Here is a 6,738-nt window from a genome sequence, read left to right as displayed (position 1 = left end):
TATTTTTGGGACAGAGAGAGACAGAGCATGAACAGGGGAGGGGCAGACACAGAATCGGAAACAGGGTCCAGGCTCCGAGCCATCAGCCCAGAGCCTGACGCGGGGCTCGAACTCAGGGACCGCGAGATCGTGACCTGGCTGAAGTCGGACGCCCAACCGACTTCGCCACCCAGGCGCCCCTTTCTTGGCTTATTTTAAATGGCCTCTTTTAACACTTGTTTTTTTTAAAAAAAAATTTTTTTTTCAACGTTTATTTATTTTTGGGACAGAGAGAGACAGAGCATGAACGGGGGAGGGTCAAAGAGAGAGGGAGACACAGAATCGGAAACAGGCTCCAGGCTCTGAGCCATCAGCCCAGAGCCTGACGCGGGGCCGAACTCACGGACCGCGAGATCGTGACCTGGCTGAAGTCGGAAGCTTAACCGACTGTGCCACCCAGGCGCCCCAACACTTGTTTTATTTAGGTCATGAAAAAAGAATTTTAGTATAAACCAATACCCAAAAGTTGTGGCAAGAAATGAGCTTGGTTCTGAATCAGTGCAAATCTGGGGAAGTATGGGGAAGATACAATAGACATATAAGTTGGTTTTATGTTTTTTAAGAAATAAATCTAAAGCTAGTTAGGTGGATCAATTACTTAAGCAAATTTATTGGGTTTCACTGTACATATATTAAATGGAAAGAGTAAGTGGGACAGGCCTATATTTTAAACTAATGCATAAAATCAATAGGTACCAAGTAACTCTTCAACCTGACTATATTTATAATGACTTCATGTTCCACAAAATTGTTCCTGTTCAACTGTTCCTGTTCCATTTTACCTCACTTTTGGCTTAATAAGCATATTCCATGTCTAAGATATATCTATTTCTATCTCAAAAATCAACAAACAGTACCACTTAAACTTTGGGAAAAGTTTCCAAGCTAGATCCAGTGGTCGTGAAATTTTCCCACATAAGGTAGAATTTGGAGCCAAGAAAAAAATATTTATGTTCAATGTCATTTTTTCTCCAAATTATCACCATGCTTGCTTACCAGGATCTGGTATGGATTTAGATTGTTATTCCTTAACTACAGGAGAGAGTACGTTGATACCATTTCTGAACTGGGAAAGTCATATCACAAGTGTTGAATGAGGTATATACATGTTAGCATATATTATGAGTACTGAATACTTGCCAGGCTACCTTGAGGAAAATATTTATGACAGAATTTAGGAATGCTGGATATTGTATTGACTCACATATATTAAATCTCAACAGAAATAGAGATTCTTTGTCTTATAATTTATGGCACTTTATTGTTTTTTTCATTGTGGAAAAATCTTTAAGAAAAAAAATGTAGTTAACAAAAAAAAACTTAAGTCCCACCTAGCAAAGTATACCCAAAAGGAAATTACAGTACAGGTAAGTTTTAAGTCAAATCCTCACCAATTCCTACAGTATTAGTAATGAGTCTCAATTTTCAAAACTCACTTATTTTTAAAAGCTTAAACTTAACCTAAAAGACTTTAAAGGAAAATAAACTAGAATGAACAAACATGAGAAATGTTTGTCTTTGAATGAGGGATCTAGCACCTTGAGTTGTCCAAAAAAGTATGTCTCCCCAATGTGTTCACGGCAATGTGGTGTAAAAGATCCATTCAATGTACTTAAAACCACTTTAACTCAGATAACATCACTCTGAAATACACAACCAAAATGTTACTTGAGAAAAGCTGAAAATAGTTTTAGTTTACTCATTATCACATGCTAGAAGAAAGTTTGCATGAGAAAACACTGCAAAGGTAATTTTTTAATCCAGATTTCACAAACTCATGGTGCAAAATGGGTCCCACAGCTTCTTCTAAGAGTAATAATTGCTTTTCACTGCTTGTTGTATGCCTGTGAAAATTTGATTGCAATAGTGCAAATGTTCCTACAAAACTAATCACATCCACCCATGCTGTTCTGGCCTCAGTAGCCAGCCCCATAACAGCCACTCACAGACTGGCTCTCGAGGCCACTGTAAGTAGGCTGGGCCGACACTCCCATGCCTTGCATCATCTGGCTGCTATACGCCCCATTGCTGGCCCCAGGAGTGGAATTCAGGAAAAGGTCTATGTGCCTGTGTTGCGTGTTGGCCTGGTCTTTGGACACAGCTGCCACAGCTTTTTCGTGAGTGGCAAACTCAACATCAGCTCCGCCGGTCACGCTTCCATCAGGCCCAGTCTCAGTATGCACTCTCACAGGGTTGAGCGGAGAGAAGTTGTAAGTGTCGTTCTCTGTGGGTGTGTATGGCAGCCCTCTCATGTGGACACTGTCCAGTGCTACTCCCGACAGTGAACTCCCTGTCTCCATACCTGTGGTCATCCGTGCCTGAGGGACAATAGCTGAGGTCTCTCCCAAACACATCAGTGGTAAGCTGTAGCCATCGCTGAGGCTGCCGTTGTCCTCAGAGCCCCCATAGCCTGCACTATAATCACCAGACCTCATCCTCTCCGGGCCTGCTTGCTTGATGATGCCAATACACCTCCTGGCTCTGCCAGGATGATCTTGGGGCCTTGGCTGCTGTATAGACATGAACTTCACAGGGGGATCCGAGTATGACCTAACTTCTTCCTGACTGCTTTTGAACACTTCAGCATACCTGCACCTTATTCTCTCCTTATGCTTCCTTAGGGCCTTCTCAGCTAACTCCTGTGAGGCAAAACTACACAAAGGCTTCCCCTCTAATCTTGCCCCTGAGGTCCACAGGCAATGTGATCCTGCTTGGCATAATTTCCAACCCTGAGAACTGAACAATTTCTTTCTCGGTGCCTCCAAATGGGGGAGCTCGAAGCCACGCGAAGCCATCATTGGTGGTGTCAGCACCGTTTGGACCACGGGGCTTCAACACTCAGTCCATCTCGGTTCTGTGGTATGCTTTCCCTGTCTTTTTTTTTTTTTTTTTTTTTTTTTTAATTTTTTTTCAACATTTATTTATTTTTGGGACAGAGAGAGACAGAGCATGAACGGGGGAGGGGCAGAGAGAGAGGGAGACACAGAATCGGAAACAGGCTCCAGGCTCTGAGCCATCAGCCCAGAGCCCGACGCGGGGCTCGAACTCACGGACCGCGAGATGGTGACCTGGCTGAAGTCGGACGCTTAACCGACTGCGCCACCCAGGCGCCCTCCCTGTCTTTTTTAAGGGCCGTTTTTACATGGCCCTTACCACTCTCACCAAAAGCCTCACCACTCTGCCTGCCTTCTCTAGAGTAGATGAAATGAACACCTGCAGCCCCATCATGTATTGTGCAGTCAGAAAGGAAATTCTGCACATCCTCAACAGAGCAGGATCAGGGCAGGCCACGGAGCTTGACCACAAAGCCTTCAACTCCCTCGGGGCGCAGCCTCATGGACACTTGAGAGAACAGAGGTCAAATAAACTTGGGTGCAGCTTTTTTGTGGCTTAAAGAACAACTCTAGGATAAGGGTGGGATGCCCACAGTTGGAGACACTTCTGGTAGGTGACAAATTGCTGAGGGGAGCAGGACTGGTCAAACAAGTGCAGTTTACAGTCAAAGAACCCTTAATTCCGCCTGACCCTTGAAAACGCAGAGGGCTCCAGGAAAGTCCAGGTGCATCTCCTTCTGTTACTAGCCTGAAATGGAAACTCAACTGGCTGTAGGCAAAGGTCTCATAGCAGGGTTGAAACTGAGCTTTTAAGCTTGCAGCCCTCGGCCGCCAGGGGCGCATCTGAGCAATGTGTCTGTGGGAAGCACAGGGAAGGTCACAGGCACTGACAGGTGCAGGAGGAGCTCACTGAAATAGGCTGACAGCAGGCTTGTAGCACTTTCTGAATGAGAGGATGAAAAGCAAGAATCGTCATCAATTATGGAAAATTATCCCTCGGAAGTAAATATTCCCTCTTTCCAATTCTCTTCATTTTCTCCACCTGGAATTCCAATGATAAAGACTTTAACCAATTCTCTATGACTTTTAATCTCTCAAAAATATATTTTGGGATGCCTGGGTGGCTCAGTCGGGTGAGCGTCCGACTTAGGCTCAGGTCATGATCTCACAGTTTGTGGGTTTGAGCCCCGCATCGGGCTCTGTGCTGACAGCTCTGAGCCTGGAGCCTGCTTCAGATTCTGTGTCTCCCTCTCTCTCTTCCCCTCCCCTGCTCGCACTCTGTCTCTGTTTCTCAAAAATGAATAAACGTAAAAAAAAAACTTTAAAAAATATGTATCTTAAATGTATATATTTTTAATTTTAGAGAGAGGGAGAGAGCACTAGCAGGTGCGAGGGGTGGGGAGGGGGAGGGGGAGGGGAAGGAAGAGAGAGTGTGAGAGAGAGAAAATCCTAAGCAAGCTCTACCGCTGAGCATGGAGAGGCACCTCTGTCCTGTCTTTAATGTGTGTGAGTGCTGCATTCTGGATGATTTCAGCAGATCCATCTTTCAGTCTACTAATTATTTATTATTTTAGCTCTGCTTAATCTACTGTGTAACCCATACAGCTTAAAAAGAAACATTTGTGAAAGGGAGGCCTGGGTGGGTCAGTCCCTTAAGTCACCCACTCTTGATTCCGCCTCAGGTCATGATGTCACAGTTGGTGGGATCAGTCCCACATAGGACTCTGTGCTGACAGTGCGGTGCCTGTTTGGGATTCTCTCTCTCTCTCTTTCCCTTCCCCGCTTGTGAACACACGGTCTTTCTCTCAAAATAAATAAATAAACCTTATAAAAAATGTTTAAAATAAACATTTATAAAGATCTTTGTATGCTGAGTTTTTTATATGGTATCTTGTTCTTTTGAAGAAAACATGAAATACGCATACATATGAGTGTAGAGCTTATTAATCATACTGAATATATTTTTCAGTGGGTTGCTTTCGGGTGCTACTTTTTCAGTTTTTTATTCTTTTTTGTCTACTTCCTGTGTTTAGAAATTATATGTCCTCTGGCTAATCATTTAGTGGTTAACACACATTTAATTGTGGTAAAATGACATTACATTGATCATAATCATTTTAAAGTACAATTCAGTGGCATTAACTATATTTACAATGCACAGCCAGCCCAAATTGCACACAATGTACAATTAGAACTATATATTTCCAAAATTTTTCATCACTCTAAATGGAAACTTGTACCCACTAAGCGTTCCCAAGGTACCTGGGTAGCTCATTCGGTTAAGTGTACAACTTCAGGTCAGGTCATGATCTCACAGTTCATGAGTTTGAACCCCATGTGGGGTTCTGTGCTGACAGCTCAGAGCCTGGAGCCTACTTTGGATTCTGTGTCTCCATCTCTCCCTGTCCCTCCCCTGCCTGTGCTCTGTTTCTCTCTCAAAAATAAATGTTTTAAGAAATGTAACCAGTCGTTCCCAATTCCCCTCTCCCCCCAGCCCCTGGCAACCACAAATTAGCTTTCTGTCTCTATGGATTAGCCTATTATGTACATTTGTATGTGGTCCTTTGTATCTGGCTTGTTTCACTGAGTGTAAGGTTTTCAAGGTGCATCCATGTTGTAGCATGTATCAGTAACATATGCAATAATTGTCTTTATGGCTGAATAATATTCTATTGAATGGATATCTCACATTTTGTTTATTCATTTATCTGGTGATAGACATCTGAGTTGTTTTTACCTTCTGGCTATCGTAAATAGAGCTACTATGAACATTCTTAACTTTTTGTTTGAACACCTATGTGTAATTCTTTTGGGTGTATATCTATGAGGGAAATTACTGGGTTATGTGGTAATTCCATGTTTACATTTTTGAGGAAGCACCAAATTATTTTCCACAGCACTGTACAATTTTATATTTTTACCCGAAATCCATAAGATTTATAGTTTTTCTACATCCTTGCAAATACTTGTTATTTTCCTTTTTCTTTTTTTTTTTTTTACTACAAATAGTTTCTCAGTGTGCTTTTCATTTGCATTTTCTAAATGACTAATTCAGTTAGCATGTTTTCATGTGTTTGTTGCCTATTTGGATATCTGGAGAAATGTCCATTTTTAAATTGGGTTTGTGTCTGCTGTTGAGTTGTAAGAGTTCTTTATATACTCTGGATACTAGACGTTTATCAGATACATGATTTGCAAATATTTTCTCCCAGTTTCTGGATGGTCTTTTCACTTTTAGAGTATCCTTTGATGGATGAAAGGGTTTTTTCAAATGTTTAAAGTTTATTTATTAATTTATTTTTTGAGAGAGATAGAGAGAGAGAGAGAGAGAGGGGGAGAGAGAAAGAGCACAAGTAGAGGAATGGCAGAGAGAGTGGAAGAGAGAGAATCCCAAACAGCCTCCGTGCTGTCTGCATGCAGAGCCTCACGGAGCTTGATATCATGAACTGTGAGATCATGACCTGAGCTGAAATCAGAGCCAGATGCTTAACTGACTGAATCACTCAGGCTCCCCTATGCATGAAAGTTTTTAATTTTTATGAAATCTAGCTTATCTATTTTTTCCTTCATTGCTTGTATTTTTGGGGTCACATTTAATAAACCATTAACAAAGGGGGACCTAGGTGGCTCAGTCTGCTAAGCATCAGACTCTCGATTTCAGCTCAGGTCATTATCTCCTGGTCCATGAGTTCGAGCCCTGAGTTGTCTGAAGCCTGCTTGGTATTCTATGTCTCCCTCTCTCTCTGTCCCTTCCTCAGCTCATGCTCTCTCTCTCTGAAAATAGTAAACAAGAAAGAAAGAAAGAAAGAAAGAAAGAAAGAAAGAAAGAAACCATTGACAAACAATTGCCAAAGCCAAGAAAATT

At 42.2% G+C, this 6,738-nt stretch overlaps 1 pseudogene; it reads right to left on the bottom strand.

Annotated features, from left to right (window-relative positions):
- Positions 1 to 1,433: 1,433 nt before the first annotated feature.
- LOC121041068 (heterogeneous nuclear ribonucleoprotein F-like) lies at positions 1,434 to 3,489 on the bottom strand (annotated as a pseudogene).
- Between the last annotated feature and the right edge of the window lie 3,249 nt (positions 3,490 to 6,738).

This window comes from Herpailurus yagouaroundi, unplaced genomic scaffold, assembly GCF_014898765.1.
Source record: "Herpailurus yagouaroundi ecotype Mexico unplaced genomic scaffold, PumYag 182, whole genome shotgun sequence".
Lineage (NCBI taxonomy): Eukaryota > Metazoa > Chordata > Mammalia > Carnivora > Felidae > Herpailurus > Herpailurus yagouaroundi.
The sequence above is the reverse complement of the archived record's forward strand: the minus strand, read 5'-3'. Positions and strand labels throughout refer to the sequence as shown.